Here is a 23,213-nt window from a genome sequence, read left to right on the forward strand (position 1 = left end):
CCAAGCTAAGCCTATTCGATTATTTTCTCCCTCAAAGTACTTTTATGTTTTAAACAAGTGCTTCTATGAAGCCTGGGCAGAGTTCAGAATATTTTCCTAGAAGGTAAAGAACAATCCTATGTAAATAGAGTTGGAAACCTCTTTGAATTGAGCTGACAGTTCAGTACCTTGACATGAACAATCTTGCAAAAAGTTACTCAAGTCCTAGGCAATCCCTGATTAATTAGTTCAATTACTATTATGTGGGCCAAAGAGTGAGGTTACATGCATCCTCATGGAGCGAGCAGTGTCATTTGTTATTAGTTTTCAGACTCCTTCTGTCAGCTTTCCACCGGAATTTTTTTTTTTTAACAGCATTTAAATTTAACTTCTTGTTCACTTTTCTTACTTCTTGTTTTTGTCTAGCATGATATTTAGGCCTTCAGGTGCATATGAATTATTTATGCACCCATATGATTTTCTTTCTACATCTCCTCACTGTGTTTTAAGTGAAAAGTTATGAAGGAATATTAAAGAAGATGAGAGCAAAACCGAGGGAAATGCAATATAGTTGTGTGTGTGTACTGATGACGCCAGCCAGCAAGTGTTACTGGGCTCAGCCGGAAAAAAAAAAAAAAAAAGAGATATTCTGTAGTTGCCTTCGCTGGTTGTTCATTTTATATCACCCTAAGGCAAGATTGTTTCCTAGAAGTCACCATTGTGTAGTAGAACCTGTTCTCACCTCGAATCTCCGTAGCCCCCTTCTCCAAATACCAGGTAATTTTACTACATCATAATACGTTTTGTTAGCAGTGTGGGGAAAGGAGCTAAATGAATGTTGGATCATCTGTTACGCCAGTGGATAAATTACCAAGTGCCATTTCTCCAGATCAAATGCATTTGCAAAGCAAACCCTGCAGTAGCTTGCAAAAAAGAAGACATTGCTAGACTCACAGTTTACGTTCATTTTAAGTCATAAATCTTTCGAGTGCCTTTTAAGTCCACAGATACGATTATGTATGTCTTTCCATGCCGTTCGCAGAGAGTAGAAGAATTTGCTATACTTGCACTCTGCCGTCCGAACAATTCATATCCTTCCCAGGCCTTTCGCAAAGACCCATCCCTCTTAATCTTCTCCAAAAGCCATAAAATGCATGCATTTTTCTGTGATGGAGAGACAGTTTTAGTCCGAAATCCCCAACTTTGCATTTGCATCTTCAAAATCTCTCTGCAGAAAGAAAAAAGAAAAAAAAAAAATCTCTCTGCAGGGAGCAAGCTTCTTTCTTGGCTTTAAAGTCAGAAAAAAATGGAAATGGTGTTTCATGTCTAACTTGATCATCTGTGTCTTTCTATCACCCCAACACCTGTTTCTTTCTTCTATCCTCATAGTCGGCCATACAATTTTTGTGTTAAAAATTATACCTCATCCATCACAGAGTTAGAGATCAGAAAAAGAGCCGATCAAGGTTGTTGGGAAAGAAACCTGCTGGCTTTCAACTGGATTCAAAGAAGGTGCAAAGTAATACCTTTTAGTGGCGTGTAGCATTAAGAAAAGAGACCACAGGGCATTAAGTCAACTACAGCAAAAAATGAGTGATTATGTTTTTCCTCTAATACCTAAACCTGCTCCAATATATCTAGCAGAATCTTTTATTTCTTTGGCAATGAAAGAAAACATGCTCCCATAGAGAATGACCTCTAAAGCAACTGTGCAGCGATATGGTTAGGGTGGTGTATTTGCCGTCGAGAAATCGAGAACAGCCTTGCTGTGTAACCTTTAACAATTCTCAACTCTCTTGGTGTCCTGTGCATTGATTTCTCTCTTGTAAGACATACACTGCCTTTTATCTACTACAGTAAGGACAGAAAAAAATCTTTGAGACCTCCCACCATAGTGTTTTCTTGTATGAGAACTTTAATTTTAGTTTTAAGGGTCGCAGGTCCATTTACTTTCAGATATCAGCTGTGTTACGGCTTCCTTTCTCAGTTATGGTGTATCCTCTGTTTTAGCTACTGCCATCATTCTCTATTATCTTTGGTCACCCATATAAAAAATATTAGATCCCGAAGAGCCACTGCAGGCCTTCATGTTTTTCTTTAACGTCATGCCCCTGTTAAGCGGTTACTTTTAACTCCCTTCTTTTGCTAAATGGTTCATGTTGGAAGGTATACTTTCTAAACTCTTCTCCAGTGATGATGAAACAGACTAGAGTTGATAAATCTTGCCACGTACAGATTTTCAAAACTCCCATTGATCCACCGTGCTTTCATGTTAAAGAAAGAATTGAAACATCAGGGCTAAAACAAGGTAACTTCAGCTCCAGGCCTGGGGAGGCCAGCCAGCCACTGATACGGGAGTTTCAGTATCAGAGGGTTTCAGAGCCTTCCCTCCGTGGATAATCAGTTTCACACCTGCACCTGGGCGTCATCACCAAGGTGGTCACCGGCACGGGGCTAACGGAGCTGTGGGTCGTCAGGTCAGCCTGGCTGAAGCGTATAACTTTGTTATCCTCGCAGAAGTGCTGTCAACCGCCCCACAGGTCCGTGCCTCTACCCAGTGGTCAGACTGAAGGCATTTTCTTGTCCCTCCAGAGACGGATGAGAGAGGAGAGCTCAAAGTGGCCTGTACGTGGATCTCATAGCTACCTCCTGACCCATATATCAATATTTTAATACTGTGATGGGAATGACCTACTCTGAGCACCGACACAGGAGATTTCGGCTTTGACAGCAGAGGCTCTGTGGTTTCATAAACCTCCACTCCAATCAGCAGAGATCAAAATGTTCCTGTGAATTCTCTGCATATGCTCAGGGTAAACCCATTCACGTAAGGACTAATGTCATTTTTAGAGAAAACGCAGGAATGTGAAAAGGTGGCTGCCCAGGGCTTTCCCAGCACAAGCAGCCTACCTGGGACTGAGGCTAGGATGAGATGGGCAGGAAAGCGGCTCCCGGCTGCTTCCAGGCCCCCGGCTGCCGGGACTTCCCAGCTTCCCTGCTGCAGCCTTTTCGTGAGCCTTGAGGTCGGGCCGGCAGCAGGTCTGGCCACCTAAGTAACGTTGGGGTGCAGGCTTTTTAGGAGGTGTAGGGGTGTACAGTGGTCATGGAGACAAATCCTCTTCCCCAGCAGAGAAGTGCCCACGGGGAAAATGATGCTTTCTTTCTCTTTTCAAGGTTTTTATGAAATTGCTCACGGACCGACGCATGAGTTTCTCTGTAGCTGTTCCTGTTTCGTTTTTACAATTTTTGACCCTCCCAACTCAAAGAGCTTGTCTCATCTATACAGCATTAAGAGATCATTCCCCTTGTGTGTGTGTGGTTAAAAATGTTTGATAACAAATGTATACATGCGGCTTTCAGAAGTAGTAGTCTCATTTTACATTTGTGTTCTCTCTTTATACTAACAGTAAATGCAAAACAGGTGCTGAAAAGAGCCTATAGAGCAATTCTAGCAGGGATGACACAGCAGCTGTAATGCCTTAACAATTAAGGGTTAGCTGAAAATCACGTTAAACTCGGGACAGTGCCCGGAACCCTCATCGTGTACAGGTGCCACAACTAAGCAGGCATGGCTGCTGTGCCCTGTCGTTATTCAGAACTGGAACCGGCCTGTGGACTCCTGTTTCCTCACCCCCTGGCCTGCTCGTTTTTCCAAAGGACACAACTGTGGGACTCTGGTAAGTTTTGACTTGCCTTCTGTTAAGAGACTTATTTCTATTGAGAGCCCTTTACTCCCAGCTTAAGTCATAAGTGAAATTACACAGTTTTGTAAACTGTGCATAAGTCACATTTGTCTTTATTTCATAAAGTTATATTGACGATAGCTAGCGTAATCCTTTTATTATCAGCACTGAAATACTGTTTTGGGGGGAAGTTAACAAAACAAACTCAAAATCGGTGGAAAATCCTTTGAAAGACTCAAAGTGCCAATCAATTTTTTTTTGCCAGTATCAGTTTACAGGAGGTTAGACGTGAAGTTTGATTTCTTCTTCCAAAAGCTAAAATTGCAGTTCACTTCTTTAATTCCTTCCTCCCCACCTTTTAAATAATTTGCCTCGGGTGAGATTTCGGTTCCACGTGTGCTATTCCTGCTTTCACGTCAAGGCTATAATTAAGTCTTTTGTTTGTTCTGATTTGCAATTCCTTCCTGGTACTGGATAAGAGCTACGATTTTGCTTCTGCAGGTCCTTCCTATCTCCACAATAAAAGTGGAGATAACAGCAGAATGATTACTAGCTTTTGTAATGGGCATTATAACAACACACGACAAAACAAATTCACCTTAATATAAATTGGGATGTAGAATTTTATTTCATCAGCCACCTGTCAAGTTAACTCACTTATAAATTCCAAGATAATTTTTAATCTTTGCGTTAATGTCTCTTTCCATTTTCATTCTCAGAAAAACATCAGATTTTGAATGACATGCTATTTCTTGGGTTTATGTGTACTTTCACTTTTCAAAAGCAAGTAACAGACTATGTTAAAGCATTGCTTCATTTCTTCCAGTCTGGTTTTTTTTAAGGTCAGAGCGACCACTCCATTCAGAATTTGGTGCTGGGGAAAACCCCTTTCTTTCTGGTTACTGTTACACAACATCGAGTCACTTTCTTTACTATGAAGGAGTACATTTGGCATCGGAAAAAAATAAATCTGACCTCATAATCTTAGGTTTAGCACAAGGTTAGGTGCAGAGTAAATATCTGAGAAATACTTTGCCATCCTAAAAACAACGGAAATCTTAATTTTTGGATGACTCTTACATCTTACTGACTCCTCTGCAATTAGGCAACTGAGACCTAAAGTCTGAGATTTCAAGGTTATACAGTGGGTCAGGAAGTGGGAATAAAAGCCAGCTTCCGGAATCTTTGTTCTGTGTTCCATTAGCTAGATGAAAAAGGGGCTACAGCCTTGATCAAAAGGACACCGTCGCTCCGTCAGTTTTCCTGGGCCAGACCCCTCAGACCCCACAGTGCACGGCTGCTGTTGAAGACCCTCTGCGCTGTGACCTTTCCTTGCTTATTTGAACCAATTTACCCGTCAGTGCCTCCGGCCATGAAAACACCGTGCTCATTCCTGCTGCTTGGCAGTGCTCCATCCTTTCCCTGCAAGACACTGTCTGTGGCTCTGCAGTCCACCACCCTGCGGTCCATCCTCTCTCTGGAGAGCAGCCCTGGTCTTCCCCCCTCCACTCAGCCTTCTCTTGATGCTGCGATTCCCATCCCTCGCTCCTTCCTCTGAACTCTGAAACTTAGGTCTCTGCCATTTCACATTTTTATCTTGTTCGTATATGACTTTACATTTCATGCTCTTTATGAACTATATTTTATATCCATCATCAGCAACACAATAGTTTTGTACATCTTATGTAACTGAAGTCAAAAATTGCCAATGGGGGGCTTCCCTGGTGGCGCAGTGGTGGGGAGTCTGCCTGCCGATGCAGGGGACACAGGTTCATGCCCCAGTCTAGGAAGATCCCACATGCCGCGGAGCGGCTGGGCCCGTGAGCCATGGCCGCTGAGCCTGCGCATCCGGAGCCTGTGCTCCGCAACGGGAGAGGCCACAGCAGTGAGAGGCCTGCGTACCGCAAAAAAAAAAAAAAAAAAAAAGCCAATGGGCTCCTTTTGTTCCCCCCCATTCACACCCCAGTTCTGGTGATTTGAATTGGAAACTAAGTGCTATGGACAGAATGTTGCTGTCTCCTGCCCCAAATTCACATAACGAAGCCCTAATCCCCAGGGTGATGGTATTTGGAAGTGGGGCCTTTGGAGTTAAATAGGCCAGGAGGGTGGAGCCCCCATTAATGGGATTAGTGGTCTTATAAGAAACACAAGAGAGACAGGATGTCTCTCTCCACCAGGTGAGGACACAGCAAGAAGGCAACTGCCTATAAACCAGGAAGAGGGCCCTCACCAGGAACCTGACCACGCTGGCACTTTGATCTCAGACTTAACAGCCTCCAGAAACTGCAAGAAAGAAATGTTTGTCATTTAAGCTACTCAGTCTATGGTATTTTTGTTGTAGCAGCCTGAACCGACTAAAATACTAGGCAATGAAGGGTCAGAGTACAGTCAGGAAAAGAGAACCCAAAGGCAGTTTAATAGAAAGGATTTAACATGGGGTACTGGTTACAAGGGTGTCGGAAGAGTTAAAGGGCACATGGCAAATGGTGAGGCCAGAGATTAGTAACGGCGAGAAGTTGCCAGCAGCTCCAGGGCTGGAGGGAAGAAGAGAGAGGGTGGCTTGGCAAGAATGGGGGCCACCAAGGTTGAGCTGCCTGGGGGAAGCCGGGGCCGTGGAAGAGGCACGGCCGCTGCCAGAAATACTGGCCAAAGCAGGGAAAGAAGGGGAGGTGAACTCTGGCTTCTCCCCACCTGCCATACCCCACACTCCTGCCAATGACTCTTACTGGCCAAATTGACCAGAAGCCAACTGGCAAAGAACCTGGGCAGTGTGTTTTGCAGAAATCAACCCTCTGTGGTACAAACAGAGCAAGGGACACAGAGGAAAGAGATCTAAGAGCAAATAGGCGAATGATTACCACACTGATAGGCCAGAATCAAACAAACTCAAAGCTATTCCTCATGTGGTGAAACTACAAATAGTTAAAAATAACTCACAGGTTACTTGTTTCCAATATTTTTACTAGGATTACTGTTTCTGAATGACCACCATTTAATAATTTAGACTTCTTAAATAGTAACTCAAATTCCTTTTATTTTATTATAAATTATAAAATAAATGCCAAGTCTTATTTCTTTCCTTTGGCCTATTTCGAAAGGATCATAACCATTCTGGCATCTAAGTGTCACCTGTAAAGAAATAGTTTCCAGAATATAGCTCCTAAACCTAACCTAGTCCTTTAAATTCTAGCTGCTCCCCCACTTATAACCTAATTAATGAATTTTCCATCTGGTAACACATTGAAAACTAATCTCATCCTTTTGTTATTAGCTGTTTTCTATTGGATGTAATAAGAATCCAACTCAAACTAGCTGAAGCCAAATAGGAAATGTATTGGCTTAATCGAACTGGGAAATCTAAATCTCGTATTTCAGGCACACTCAGATCCAGGAGCTTGAATAATATCACCTAAATTCTGCTTTTGTCTCTGTGTCTTATCTCTCTCCTTGCTCTGCTCTGCTTGCCTTTGTTTAATTTAATTCTGGCTTCAGGTGTGATGTGTAGAATTCCGGGAAGAGCTCTGATTGGTCTGCTCGGGTCACATGCCCACCTGGAGACCCATTGGGAAGACCGAGTCTGTGGTGGATTCTGATTGGCTAGACTTAGGTCAGGAAAGTACCACTTGGACTGGGTTGAGGGTGTGATCTTCCCCACCCAAATCACATTACAGTTTGAGAAGGAGGTTGTTTCCAAAGAAAGGTGTACTGAGAAGATAAAAACGTATTCAATACACTCTTCCTTTCTCCTATGAATTTCTCTTTTTTTTTTAGTTATTTCTGAGATATACATTTTAGAGTAATAACTAGAATTATGACTTATAACATTATACCAGAACATATAAGATTTTTAGAAATTTCATGTAATGTCTGAAACATTTATATTAACATATTTCCATACAAATAACCCAAAGAAAGTTTAGTATTAGTTGTTTGTTTGTTTGTTTGTTTATACTGCAGGTTCTTATTAGTCATCAATTTTATATACATCAGTGTATACATGTCAATCCCAATCGCCCAATTCAGCACACCACCATCCTCACCCCACCGTGGTTTCCCCCCCTTTGTGTCCGTATGTTTGTTCTCTACATCTGTGTCTCAACTTCTGCCCTGCAAACTGGTTCATCTGTACCATTTTTCTAGGTTCCACATACATGTGTATGTGATATTTGTATTTCTCTTTCTGACTTACTTCACTCTGCATGACAGTCTCTAGATCCATCCACGTCTCAACAAATGACTCAATTTCGTTCATTTTTATGGCTGAGTAATATTCCATTGTATATATGTACCACATCTTCTTTATCCATTCATCTGTCAATGGGCATTTAGGTTAGTTCCATGACCTGGCTATTGTAAATAGCGCTGCAATGAACACTGGGGTGCATGTGTCTTTTTGCATTATGGTTTTCTCTGGGTATATGCCCAGTAGTGGAATTGCTGGGTCATATGGTAATTCTATTTTTAGTTTTTTAAGGAACCTCCATACTGTTCTCCATAGTGGCTGTATCAATTTACATCCCCACCAACAGTGCAAGAGGGTTCCCGTTTCTCCACACCCTCTCCAGCATTTGTTGTTTGTAGATTTTCTGATGATGCCCATTCTAACTGGTGTGAGGTGAAACCTCATTGCAGTTTTGATTTGCATTTCTCTAATAATTAGTGATGTTGAGCAGCTTATCATATGCTTCTTGGCCATCTGTATGTTTTCTTTGGAGAAATGTCTATTTAGGTCTTCTGCCCATTTTTGGATTGCGTTGTTTGTTTCTTTAATATTGAGCTGCATGAGCTGTTTATATATTTAGGAGATTAATCCTTTGTCGGTTGATTCGTTTGCAAATATTTTCTCCCTCTTTTCGTCTTGTTTATGGTTTCCTTTGCTGTGCAAAAGCTTTGAGATTTCATTAGGTTCCATTTGTTTATTTTTGTTTTTATTTCCATTACTCTAGGAGGTGGATCAAAAAAGATCTGCTGTGATTTATATCAAAGAGTGTTCTTCCTATGTTTTCCTCTGAGAGATTTATAGTGACCAGTCTTACATTTCTCCTATGAATTTCTTAAAACATTTCTTTTGGCCATGTGGCTTGTGGGATCTTAGTTCCCCAGCCAGGGCTGGAACCTGGGCCTCCACAGTGAAAGAATGGAGTTCTGACCACTGGACTGCCAGGGAATTTCCTCTTAAATCATTTTTGATTTTGCTATTATAATTTTGTCAATCATGAAGTTACAAACCACCTGCTCCCTCTCTGTTGCCTCCAGACTCAGTTCATCATCAAATCCTATAACGTCTTCCATGAAAATAATTCTGTTATCTGTCATTTGCTTCTATTTTCACTGCCCCTACCTTGATTCAGACCAGGTTTTCTCAGCCTTGTCACCACTGGTATTGTGGGAGAGATGGCTCTTTGTTGTAGGGTGTTCTGTGCATTGTACGATGTTCAGCTGCACCCGTGGTCCCCACCCAATGGAAGCCAGAGTGCTCCACACTGTGTGACAACCAAAAGTGTCCCCAGTCATTGCAGATATCTCCTGGGGAACAAAACACCTCCTGGTTGAGAACCTCTGATATAGACATTCGTTATCTTACACTTGGTCTGTTTCGATCGTCTTTTAACTAGCTTTTCTACTCCCATTACCAATCCTTTTACTTTTTTTCCCATATGGTACTGCCATAATAGTGTCATTAAAGCACCACATTGATGACGAAAATCCTTTCAGAAAAATTTGCTGATTTTTCTCAACCGCCCACTGAATAGAGACCAGATTCTTTTACTGATATCTGTATTCAAACCCATTGCCCATTACTGCTCAACTAAACATGAGGGAATATTTTCCACTCAAACTGGACTACCCAACGTTCCCTGACTCTGCTTTTATTTTCCAAGTTGTGGATCTTGCTGCTATGTAAGCCAGCAGTGTCTTCAATCAACCTTAACACATTCAAACTCCTATGTGTGCTCCAAGGCCCAGTTCAGTACCACCTTCTCTTCTCCTCCAGGAAATCTTCCTTGTATCTTCCTCCTTTTTCCCCAATACACTTCCAACTGCTGTCACTTTTTACAAACTCTTATTACATTTTGGCTCTTGTCACCCATTTGACTGGTAGCACATACATCTTGCATTGCTATGATTTATGTTAATATCGTTTTTCCTACTGGAGGGAAGAGATTGAAATATGTGATACTATCCCTGGCATCATCACTGAAACGTGTCTTAGGGCAGGTTATAAATGTTCCCCTCTTTTTGTTTCCTGATTAGTTTAGTGGAGATAGTCACGCCCTTCCCGCCTATCTCACTTGTTTTTTTTAAAAATAAATTTATTTGTTTATTTTATTTTTGGCTGCATTGGGTCTTCGTTGCTGCATGCGGGCTTTCTCTAGCTGCGGTGAGCAGGGGCTACTCTTTGTTGTGGTGCTCAGGCTTCTCATTGTGGTGGCTTGTCTTGTTGAGGAGCACAGGCTCTAGGCACACGGGCTTCAGTAGTTGTGGCACGAGGGTTCAGTACTTGTGGCTCGCGGGCTCTAGAGCGCAGGCTCGGTAGTTGTGGCGTATGGGCTTAATTGCTCCGCAGCACATGAGATCTTCCCAGACCAGGGCTCAAACCCGTGTCCCCTGCATTGGCAGGCGGATTCTTAACCACTGTGCCGCCAGGGAAGCCCCCTCACTTGTTTTTTTGAAAATAAAATAAATAAGATGAATTCATCTCACAGAGATACCACAAAGGACGACACAGTTCTTATTTGAATCTTCATAAGATTCACAGTGACTCGCTGGTCAATGGGGATGGGTGGGGAAGTGAGAATAGAATCTTCATTCCGGAGAAGAATTGTCTGTGGATGTGACTGGCATAGACACCAGCCCAGTATTTTGTACTTTCACTTAGCTGTTAGGTTGATTACCATTGTAACCATTCTAAGAGTGGTAGAAAAAACGAAGGAGTCATAGAAATGTAAAATGGTGCAGCCACTTTGGAAAACAGTCTGGTTGTTTCTCAAATAGCTAAGCATAGAGTCACCATATGACCCAGCAATTCCACTCCTAGAAATCTACCCAAAAGAAATGAAGACATATATCCATAATAAAACTCATACATGAATGTTTATAGCAGTACTATTCATCTCAGCCAAAATGTGGAAACAACTCAAATGTCCATTAACTGATGAATAGGTAAACACAATGTGGTATCTCCATTTAATGGAATATTATCCTGCCATAGAAAGGAGTGAAGCACTGATACACGCCACAACATAGATAAACTTGAAAACATTATGCTAAGTGAAAGAAGACAGTCGCAATAGAGCTCATATTATATTGTTCCACTTATATGAAATGGCCAGAACAGGTAAATCCGTATAGACAGAATATAGACCCGTGGTTGTCTATGGCTGGGGAAAGGTGTAGTTGCGGAGGCAAAGTAGTGATATTTAAAGGGGATGGGATTTTTTTTTTTTTGAGGTGATGACAATGTAATTGACAACGGGGATGGTTGCACATACCTGTGAAAATACTAAAAACCACTGAATTGTACACTTTAAATGGGTGAATTGTTTGCTTTGTGAATTATATTTCAATGAAGCTGCTTTTAAAGAAGCCAAAACTCCAAAACCAACGATCCAAAAAAAAAAAAAAGAGCATACAACTTACCAATGTCCGCTTAAGTTTCTGGAATCAAAACAGTTAAGATATCAAAGACTGAAATGTTAAGCCCAGGGCTCACGTCACGCATGTCCTTGGTGTTAGTCCTTTGTGTGCTCCCAGTTCATTCTTAATCTCCTGGCAGAAATTCTGTTCTGCTTTCTCTGCACCTGCATTGTTCTCTGACGCTGAACGGAGTGATCCAGGGACCCACAGAACGCTAGCAACTGCCCAGTACTCATTCTCTGTTTTCAACTTAGCTACATCAGTTTGTCAAAACAGGAAGTTTTACTGTAAAAGATTATACTTTAAAAAAAAATTTTGATTGGAGTATAGTTGATTTACAATGTTGTGTTAGTTTCAGGTGTACAGCAAAGTGAATCCGTTATACGTGTACATATATCCACACTTTTTTAGAGTCTTTTCCTGCATAGGTCATTACAGAGTATCGAGTAGAGTTCCCTGTGCTATACAGTAGGTCCTAAAAGATTATACTTAAGGTGGGATATAGAGGAGAAAATCCTATGCTTCCAAACTATAGGGAACAGTGAAATGACATTTCTCCCAAGTGGTTACATAAAAGAAAGTTCGTGCAGACGGTGACTTTTTGTTGTCACAAGCTTCCTGTCTTCTTTGCTCTCCCAGACGTGTGCTAAGATCACCACTGAATTGCTGTAGAGTTTTCATGTCATTGTGTAATGCATAGATTGTTGTACATAAATTCAATTTCATTTCTCTGGTCTATTTCCCTTTTTAAGTATAACAGGGATGCGTGAGCCTCCCAGCCCTTTCCTGGGGGTGGGTGCTTGAACCTATGAGAGCCAGTTGGAAAGCTGGGCCTTATGATGCCTCTGCAAATATCCCCTCTGGTGCCTGACATTCTGGGCCTCTCGCCTGCCTCGATGGCCTCTGTGTCTTAGCACAACCGGTGACCCAGCCACTCCTCTTTCTCTTGGTGCCAGAGGGAACGGGACAGAGAAGCCTCTGTTACTTTCCTCCTTGTTCCCTTGGCCCTTTAGCCTTTTCGAGAGGAAAACATCAGATGACACAGCGTATGGAATATTTATCAAAACACAGTCACAGCGATAACCGGAAAATTAGCGTTAACATTGATTAAGCACCGTTCACTATGGGGGATGCTTTGCTGAATCTCATCCAGTCTTGAATAAGTATTATTATTGTGCTTATGGATAGGTGGGTGAGCCAGGTCTTAGAGAGGGGGAGAACTTGCCGCGGGTGACACGGTTAGTTCCCGGTAGAGCCAGGATATTCACCTTGGCGGTCTCTCTGATGCTTTTTAACAGAGATTAAAAGTACCAAGATTCTGGACTGCCCTGGTGGTCCAGTGGTTAAGACTCCACACTCCCAGTGCAGGGGGCACGGGTTCGATCCCTGGCTGGGGAACTGGGATGGCCCGTGTGCCCCATGGGAAAAATAAATAAATAAAATTTTAAGAAAAGGACCAAGATTCAAGTTCTAAGTAGTTTGCAACTTTCTCTGTACCTTTGAAGGAAAGGACCGCAGACCCAGGCTTTCACCCTGTGTGTCCACGTGCCAGACACCTTCGGTTTGCCCCGCAGACCTTCCCTGCGTTTCTCCCCTCTGCTTTGTGCGACCAGGTGTCTGGTGTCACCCCCTGTCGCGTGGCTGTCTCCCTTCACTCAGCACTCTGTCTCTGCGTTCTGGTAACCGCACCCTCCCTTCACCCAAGGGTGGTAACACCTGCCTGGCCAGCCCAGGGAGTCGCACTAATCTCTGGTTTCCCTATGCCCTGCCCACACCTTTGTAAACAGACCTTTTATTAAACTCTCCTGAATTTCCCTTCTCTGCGTGGGCCATTTGTTTCCTGCTGGGACCCTAATTGATCCAGTCCCCGTGGGCCTTCCCCCAACCCTGACCTGGTTCTATCTTCAGGTCACACCCCCACCTTCTTCCTGTGGCTGCAGGAACATCTGCGTCTGCGCCCTTCCCCAGAAGGCCAGTGTTCACCTCTGCTTCTTCCCCGGGGCCTGCAGACTCTAGTTGGCCTTGGGAGGGCGGGGCCTTAGGAGCAGGGGAGGGGCCACCAAGTCCTTCCAGGTCTGGCTCAGTCCGCCGACCTGGGAGGGCTCTGGTCACTGGAGCCTCCATAACTGACTACATCTCTCAAGGACATACGCCAACTGTTTGCTCAGAGACAATGTGACCTAATCTAATCTGAATGAAAACGATTTTTCTCATGAGCAGGCCTGCAGCCCAGACCCACAGAAACAGCGGGTCTTCATTATTGGTCCTCAAATCATCAGGTTCAGATGCTTTTCCACCCTGCCTCAGGCCCTGGCAGCAGGAACAGAAGCCCCTGGGGAAGGTTACCGACTGTGATGAAGAGATTTTGATTCAGAATTTGGGGAGTGGGCATTTGGAGAGACGTTCACCGATGCTTCCTTGTTGATGAGTGAACTGAGAGGAGCAAACTTGCTTCCGTGGAATTCTTTCTGCTTCCCCTTTTCCCTCACTTTCTGAATATAGGAGAAAGTCTAGAGTCCTAGGGAAAATCTTCAGAGATGGACCCATTCCGTTTTTGAAGGGTGACGAAGTCTTCTTGCAGGAAGTTACAGGGATTTTCTAGGTGGAGGGAAGAGTTTGTGCAAAGGCCCGGAGGCAAGAGAAAGCATGAGACGTCTGGGGAACTGAACACAGGACTGCACGTTGCCCAGAGCTCAGATCCTCAGACCCTGAGGATGAGAAGTCAGATATGGTACCAGTAAGGCCACATGGGTTGTGTAGAGCAGGCATCTGTTCCGGGTGGTTAGCGCCCTGACACAGGGTGATCTAACCCCACCATGGCCAGTCCCAGTTTTAGCACTGAAAGGCCCATGTCCCAGGAAGCCCCTTTTGTTCCAGACAAACCAGGAGGCGTGGTCATCCTATGCCGTGATCATCCTATGCCGTGATAGCAGTGAACTATTTTGGACATCACGCCTGCGCTAACATACATGCACACGCGTGCAGTGAATTCTGTGTGTGGATGTGTGTTCTTGGGTTCTTGCTGCGCAAGGTGATGTCTTTAATGGTCCTCTTGCTCTTTGAGTTTTGAGCAGGAGTTTTAACTCAAACTGCGACGCAAGATGACCTCCCCTTGCCCTGACAGGTGAGAGTATTTTTTCATCAGTGTGGTCTCTCAGGCATCTTGAACTTTCCTTTCCTGCTAGCAAACAGAGTTGTCCCCAAGGATCTTTGACGAACTCCCTTTCAGACTTTTCCTGCTCGGAGGAAATTCCTTTTGAGCCGCAGAAGATGGCTAGCTGTATTAGAACAAGCACGGCTACGACTGGAATGTTGGAAGACTGTTCCAAAACATTGTGGGTTCGTTTCAGTTTTCATTTTAGCCCTTAACTTACATATTTAATAGAGACCTGATATCTGCAAGGATAGCAGATATCCCAGCTGACTTTGGCGGCAGGCAGAGGGTTCTTCCTATCTGCCGCTCTCTGAGACAAACAGCTGTTCTCTGAATCTGTTCTGCAGGCAGCTGCTGTGTGCTGCAGCCCTGCCAGGACAACTCCCAGCTCTGAGGCCATACCTGGAGGCCTAGAATGTCACTGGACGAGCCCAACTAGGTGATGCATCCCAGAGAAGACTGTCATCACTCCTTCCTAGGCACATCCCCGACTCACAGACATGTGCAAATGATTTGCTGTAATATGGACTCTAGGTTGAGTCCAAGGTCTGAATCTGCCTGCTTAATGGAAAGACATATTTGTGTTTGGACAATTCCTTCTTTGTTAGGGACCCAACATTCACATATGACTCTGTGAGGACGGGTAATGACCTCCAAACTTGAGGAGTTATCATCGTCACTATTATTATGAATTATTTTCATTTTGCTAGAAAATCAGCGTTGGGAACACAGGAGGATAAACTGCCCAGGTTCATATCCCCAGAAGTTCCTTTCATGCTTCACTCGCTCCCCAAGTCACACGTTCTATGTCTTAGCCTTTGCCAAATCCAGACCAATGACAAAAGCTGGAAGGTTCCCTCTGCTCTGGCCTGTTCATCAAGTGACATTAGCCTGCATTTTAATTTGTATTGTGTTTTCTAGCTTTGGTGTCAAAATTAGCTGCCAGCTTTTTCATATTTTTTCTTACACTCTAGACTGGTTTATGTGGTGTAGAAATGAACTATTCTTTTCTTGATCTATTCTTTTCTTGCCTTAAAATCATCCTAGTTCTGGTATACTTTAGGGTTTTTTTTTTAATCTTACAATTTCCTTACAGTTTTTGATATTTTAAGGTTTTCAGTGTAGTTCTGAGTCAGTTTTTTCCCTTAGAAATCATCTATGAGATCTAGATTTTTAGGTTTATTGGAGCAAAATTATACTTTATCTTCTCATAATAAAAAAAAAATCCTGTCTATATGCAAGGCATGCTACATTCTAATGCTGTTTATTTTGTGTCTTTTATTTTCTTCTCCAAAGTTTGCTTATTTTATTGGCCTTTCCAGTGTATTTGCTTTTATTGATATTGTGAGAGTAAGAGTGAGAAATGGAGTGAGAATGAGAGAGAGAGAGAGAATGAGAACTAATATAAATTAGATCAACTTTATTACCTTCTTTTGGGTCTACTTGGTCTATTTCTTAGAGAGATATATCAAAATCTCACATTTCTTATTTTACTATCAGCTCTTGCTTTATATGTTTCACAGTTGTGTTTATAAGTACACAAAAGTTTACTACTGTTATATATTCCTTGTGGTTTGTATCTTTTATAAATATAAAAATGTGTTCCTTTTTAAAGTCAGCAAATGCTTCTTTACATTTTATTATTTCTAATATTAATATTGCAATATCTAATTTCTTTTAGTCTGTTACAAATCTTTTACAGCTTTTTATTGCCGTCTTTTCCCCGCCATGTTGTGTACTTTTGTTTGCTTTAATGTCTGCTAAACATAGAGCTTCCTACCTCTCTCTGGTTCATGTCATAATTTTATGTTTTTGACTCAGTAAAGGAAAGACCGCATGATAGAGATCAGCGAAAGGGTTCACTTGCTCTTTGTTTCCTATCCTATGCAAAGCTCACGTAGTATCTAGGTATTAACCGTACTATTGCAGCCATCTGCTTGAAGGTGGAAATCTTTAATCAACCCATGTAGTCCTGGATTCGGGGGCTGCGTTGCTAACTTGTGATTGCAGAGCAGAGGGACAGACAATGGAGGGGACTTATTCTCAGCTAACATGAATAAGCAACCTGCTTTGTATCTTTAGAAGCTTTTCTGATTTTTTTTTTCATTTGATATTTGGTGTTCTGAAATTCCTCCAAGAATAGTTTTCAATTTTCCTGCTTGAAATTCAGAGTCTTTCTAAAGACTTCAGCTCTGGGAATTTTTCTAACATTCTTCCCTTTGATTTCCTAACTCACTAATTTACTCCTTGGCTCTGTCCGTTCTGCTATTCAGTCCATTGACTGGGTTTTTAGTTTTGTCAATTACATATAAAATTTTCACAGATGCAATATCTTCTTAAATCTTTCCAAATATAATAATTACACTCATGTGGCAGGTACTCTGTAGGTTTACAACCTTGCCTCTCTCTATTCTAGGTGTTGTAATTTATAAAACCTTGCACCTGGCTGAGGTTATGAAATATAATTCTGGCCAAGTTTGTTGGTGCTGTCTTCTTTACTTCCTTCTTTTTCATTCATTGGATGCAGCTGTGTGGTCTGGGGTCCCAGCAGCTGTCTTGTGACCATTAGGACTAAAGCCACTCTTTTTTTTTTTTTTTGCGGTACACGGGCCTCTCACTGCTGTGGCCTCTCCTGTTGCGGAGCACAGGCTCTGGACATGCAGGCTCAGCGGCCATGGCTCACCGGCCCAGCCGCTCCGCGGCATGTGGGATCTTCCCCGACCGGGGCACGAACCTGCGTCCCCTGCATCGGCAGGTGGACTCTCAACCACTGCGTCACCAGGGAAGCCCTAAAGCCACTCTTTAAGGTGGCAAAGAAGAAAGACGGAAAGATCACACATCCTTGAAGGCATCACCGAATAGCTACATTAGCCTCGGGCTACCCCCTCCATCCTACTCTCTGTATGACAAAAAAAGAAACCTCTAAGATTCAGTTGGATTTTCTATTAAGCAAAGCAGTTTGCCATCCCTGATTAACACAACTGAGTCTGAAATTCTCTTCTGATTCCTCTGTTAGCTCATTTCTACTATTTTTATTAGGTCCTCTGCTTATGGAGTTTGGTTCTCCTCTCATGGTGTTGGTTTTCTTCAAGTGATTCTAATTCTTGTTCTTTAAGAATCCCTGCTTGCCTACCTGTAGAGGTGACCTTGTCTTGTCAATGATGATTGTTAGGGAGAGGCAGCCGCCTGTCCTTGGTGTGGGACACTTATCTTTCCCATTAGTAACCAGCTGGGGCCCAGCGCTGCTTTACTGGTACGACCCAAACCCTCCGCTATAACTGGTAAAGGCCACCACTGCCTGCTGCTTGGCAACAGTGGGTTGAGGGAAGGACACAGGAGAGTGGTCAGCCCTGCCCGGGTGTGCCAAGGCAGCCACTGGATTAATCAACACAGACTCCCCACACTCCTCCCCCATTCCCAAACCCGACTCCCACCACTTTTCTTTGATAAGATAATCCTTTCCCTGAACTGCTGCTACCCTAGCAGACTTTTTCTCCTGCCTGTGATAAGATGTGCAGTTTTCTCTTGTTATTATTGCTTTCAGTGTCCATCCAGTCTGTCTTCTGTATCAAACACGTTTTTCTACTGATGGTACTCTCTCCTATGTTTCACAGTAGATGCAGGAAGAGGCTGGAGAAATTTGCGTTTCTAATACGTTCCAAGGTGATGCTGAAGCTACTGTTCTGGGAACCACACTTTGAGAACCACTGCCTTAAAATATGTCTCTCATCTAATGAAACTTTGGAAAACAGGTGCGTGCACGTGATTAGTTTACCTTATGGATCCGATCTCAGAAGTCTGGTTCATTTTAAACAAACTTTTATTTTCTGAAACCCACGATTTTGATAATTGGGTCTTCACAGCTGAAGGGAAGACCAATTAAAATGCTAGTTTTAAGTTACCCCCTCCATGCTTCCTGTCCATTTAAAATATTCCAGATCTTTCTATCACTCCTGAGTGATCTCTTCTCGTTCCCTTCCAGAGCTCAGTGTGTTCACATAGTTCAAACGCTGAGTGAAGGAAAAAACCCCTGCGATGTCTGTGTGTGAGCCTAGTTTGATATCTTTGCATGTATGATCATGTAGTATTTATGGACAAAGAAGAATTTGGATATCCAAACACTGTTTCAGAAATCTACATTTCTACAAGGATAAAAAGCCCCAAAGTGCGGTGTCTCAGGCACATTCTACAGCACTGTCTGCAATGGACTCAGATAATTTAATCATCCACTGAAGGCAAGTCATGTGTCATTTTCCCCAAGTAGCCACTGGTACCCGAGGAACCCAAACAGAAGGGGAAGGCTAAATATGTAAGGCTTCCTTTTGTCTTGTGTCCTGTTTCTTCTTCCAAATTCATTTTCAGGCCCAGGCCTACGATGACATGCTAGTTTTCAAGATTAAATGTTCATATCCACTTTCTACTGTTTTTCAAGAATGACTGTAAATGCGTGAACGTATTTAGAGGAAGACTTGTATGCATGTACCTGGATCATTAGGACACAAAGTATAACGTGCATATTCTATGCATATCATTTAATATGTGTGGTTTATTTTAACCTTGAGCCTTCTTCCTACCGTATAAACAGGACTAGTCTTTCTCCCTGAGTCTCCTTAACTTAAATATTTGAATGTGCTCTGAGGTTACCTTATTCCCACTACCTGTCATTGAGTGCTGAGCTCAGACACTGCCTGTTTTAAGCTCTAAGTAATTTAAATTTGCAAGTCATTATGACCCCCTTGACTTTGAAACGCACATTTCTTTAAGTGCCAAAATCACACTGCAGTGAATCAGCTTACATGTAAAGATAAACAACTTTAGAGTAAAGGAAATCTCCATTAACCAGTCTTGTATTAGCTGCAATCTGAACATATCACACGTATATTTTCGGCTGCAGCATTCCCACTATAACCTAACAACTAAAAATACTACCTGTGTGCTTGAGGGTAAGTTATGACTGTCATGGGAACCATAATTTTGAATTTGATATTTGTGGGCATAAATCTCAGCTCTGTTTCTGCCTAAGCATTAACTTAGAAAAACCGTTTTGGAGGCTTCTTTGCATATTGTAATGATAGCGGTTGGCCCGACTCTGAGCTGGTGCTGGTTTTCTTTAGATAGGGTTGTGTCTGAAGATGTCCCCTGACACAGGGCACCTAGTGGATATCACTCCGCTTCAGCAAGAGCATTGCCTGATTGCAGTGATATGCGGAGAAGGACAGATTGAATCCTCACTGATGCATGAGGATTTTCTAGGTGAAAGAAATGAAGAAAGAAGAGAAATTGCATCTTGGAGGTTTTTGCGCACTCTCTGTATACAAATTGTATTTATCTTGAGAACAGCTATGAGCATAAACCTTGGTGGCTTTTCCTTTTGTTTCCTTTTTGGAGAATTTAGAGCATCTAGTTATAGACCTGGAAAAGGGGTTTACTCTTTCAGAAGACCAGCGCCCTGACCTGTGACATGGTGGTGATGACACTTACCTTTCAGGGTTTTTGTGAAAACTGATGAGATAAAATGGGTAATGCCACACGTAGGTACTTCCTGAGGAATTGTTAGTATTGTTGAAGAAACTGAATCAAAGCAAGAGAATAACAGTTACCACAAGAGATATAAGCCAACTTGGAGCAGTGTGTTATAATCAACAATGCTTTAAAGAATGATTTCCAGGAAGAAATCACATTTAAAAATATACATATAACTATAACTGAGAAGGGAGAGAGTGAATATTTATCTGAGCAATCACTTTGTGTTTTGCACTATTGAGGTATATTAGCTATCCCCTGCTACAAAACAAACTACCACAAAAGGCAGTGTCTTACAACAATCCACACTTCTTAATGCATTTCTTTGGGCTAGGAACCTGGGCACAGCTTAGGTGGAGCCTCTGCTTCAGGGTCTCTGAAAGGCTGCAGTTGAGGTGTTGGCTAGGGCTGGGGTCTCATCTGAATGCTCTACTGGGGAAAGATTTGCTCCTGAGCTCACGGGGTGGTGGGACTGGGGACCTGGTTTCCCACTTGGTTGTTGGCTGGAACTGCCCTCAACTCCTTGCCATGTGCGCCTTTCCAATGTGGAAGTTTGCATCATTAATGCAAGCCAACAAGGCTGTAGAGAAAGTCTGCCAGCAACATAGGGGGCTCAGTTTTATTAATCTGATCACAGGAGTGACATCCATCACCTTTGCTGTATTTCATTGGTTAGAAGCAATGCCCAGGTCCCGCCTATACTCAAAGGGAAGGGATTATTCAGGGTGTGAATACGGGAAGTGAGGATGGTGGAGACCCTCTCAGAGTCTGCCTGCCATAGTAGCTAACATGGAAGTAATGGAAATTGAAATGAGAGCAAAACGAACATAGCACTATGTGCCATACGTTCTCCAAGCATTTACATTTGTTCATTATTCCTCCCAATCACCTGTGAAGTAGACCTTACTATTATCCCTGTTTTGATCATGAACACTGAAGCACAGAGAGCTTAAGTGATTTGTCTGAGGTTACACAGCCAGGAAGTGGTAGAGCTGGGGTTTGGACCTTGACATTTTCACTCCTGAGCCCTTATTCCCAACCACGACTCTACACTTCATGTACTGTAGAGCTCTAGACCATAAAAGTTATCACTAGTAATTTATTGACATATATGTTAGATTTTAGTCATTTCTTATTTTCTGTATTTGAAGGGGTTGTCTGACTAGTAGTAGCTTTACATGAAATGAGAGTGTCCTGGGTAGGTAAGATGATGTATTGCTGCTGCACAGCAGGTGCTCGGTCAGTGTTAGTTTCCTTCCCTTGTTTTTGTAGAGAATGGGCACAGCAGAGTCAGGGTAGCACTCCTCAGGGCAGGCTCTGAATGACTCAAGATTTAGCTGTGTTTCCGGATTACTAGCTTCCTGAGGACCGAAAGTACAGAGCAGTGTTTCCAGGGAGCAAAACGGTATCCCTAAGCTCCGGAGACGATGTTAGGATGTTTGCTTTCAGAGCGGCACGCAAGTGGTATGTGAATAAGTCTCTGGCTTTGGGTGAATGGATTTCAGAGACAGAGTGAAGCAGCAGTTGTTTAGAGGGGGATGGTTTTGGCCCCATTAAAGCTCAGATATAATCCTCTGAGTGGTATGATAAGTACGATGTGTGTAAATTGACCTCTGCATCCCATAAAGAGTCCTCTTCATTTTCTGCCAGGTTTACTCACTTCTGTCATTTTTTTTTAATCAGTTTACTGTTTTTATTTTTCTAAATATTTATTTATTTATTTATTGGCTGTGTTGGGTCTCTGTTGCTGCTCGCAGACTTCCTCTAGTTATGGCTAATGGGGACTACTTTTCATTTCGGTGCATGGGTTTCTCATTGCGGTGGCTTCTCTTGTTGCGGAACATGGGCTTCTAGGCGTGTGGGATTCAGTAGTTGCAGCACGTGGGCTCAGTAGTTGTGGCTCACAGGCTCTAGAGCAGGCTCAGTATCTGTGATGCATGGGCTTAGTTGCTCCGCGGCATGTGGGATCTTCCCGGACCAGGGCTCAAACCCATGTGCCCTGCATTGGCAGATGGATTCTTAACCACTGTGCCACCAGGGAAGTCCCACTTCTGTCATTTTGAGGCCCAGTTTCATGCTTTCTGTGCTACCCTTCCCCTTACTCAATAAAACAGGATGGAGAGAGCTACGTGAGTCCAGTAGGGCAGCTCTTCCTACTCAATTAAGAAAAGAAAGGCACAGCAGAGTTATGCCGTGTTCTCCAAATGGTACTGTTCCTTCCTATAGGACATTTGATTACTAGAATAGAGCAGTTGCAACAGTACTTTTCATTTCTCAGTCATCTGAATATACTCTCTACATCTTCATTAGTATGGATAATTGAGAATTGAATATAAGTGACCACATATTCTCCATGCATATAAATGAGGTTATTGGTCATGTAGAAGGAAACGTAATTCATGAATTATTCTTTAACAAGACTTTAACAATTCTAGTCCATTAGTGGCCATTGCATTACACTTGGAAATTAAAATCTGGTATCATTTTCGATGGCATAGTGGGTACCTTTCGGGATGCTGTTACGGACTGAATTGTGTCTTTCTGAAATTCATATGTTGAAGCCCTAACCCCCATATTTGGAGATAGGACCTTTAAGGAAATAATTAAAGTTAACTGAGGTCATAAGGGTGGGGTCCTAATCCAGTAGGACTGGTATCCTTATAAGAAGAAGAAGAGGCAACACAGGTTTCTCTCTGAGGGCACACAGAGGAAAGGGCAAGTGATTAGCAAGAAGGTGGCTGTCTGCAAGCCAGGAAGAGAGGTCTCACCTGAAACCACCCTGCTGGCATCTTGATCTTGGATTTCTACCTTCTGAAACTGTGAGAAAATAAATTTCTGTTGTTTAAGCCACCCAGTCAGTGGTATTCTGTGATGGCAGCCCTACCAGATGAATAAAGGTGTCGATCCAGTTAAACTGCCATCACCTGCAGCCCTGTCCTCACTGCCCATTTCCTTCCAGTGAGCCAGCTCCCACAGACGTGGCTGAGTCACTAGCAAGTGAGCCACATAACCCTGCCCCCGAGCACAGCCACGTAGCCAAGTGGTTCACCCTTGATCCAGGCTTGTCCCGCAGATTCACTCTCATAGGAATTCAAAACAGGGACTCAGCAACTCTGGTTAGTTTTGTTGAGATGCTTTAACAGAGTATTTGAAGCCTCGGCTACGGTGACCTTGTGCATGCTGCCCTAGAACAAAGTAGGTCTTTTGGGAGAAAGAAAAGAATAAAGCAGATGTGC

General features: G+C 42.9%; 1 long non-coding RNA gene across 1 annotated transcript in view; it reads left to right on the top strand.

The window, feature by feature from the left end:
• The window catches only part of LOC138414114 (uncharacterized), a 32,056-nt gene extending 12,247 nt beyond the window's left edge, over positions 1 to 19,809 (top strand). Inside the window, exons 2-3 of the long non-coding RNA XR_011246526.1 lie at positions 18,069 to 18,206; positions 19,573 to 19,809. This is a non-coding gene — a long non-coding RNA (uncharacterized lncRNA). The remainder of the gene's footprint in view (positions 1 to 18,068; positions 18,207 to 19,572) is intronic.
• Positions 19,810 to 23,213: the final 3,404 nt, after the last annotated feature.

The sequence above is a fragment of the Delphinus delphis genome, chromosome 6 (assembly GCF_949987515.2).
Source record: "Delphinus delphis chromosome 6, mDelDel1.2, whole genome shotgun sequence".
Classification (NCBI taxonomy): Eukaryota; Metazoa; Chordata; class Mammalia; order Artiodactyla; family Delphinidae; genus Delphinus; species Delphinus delphis.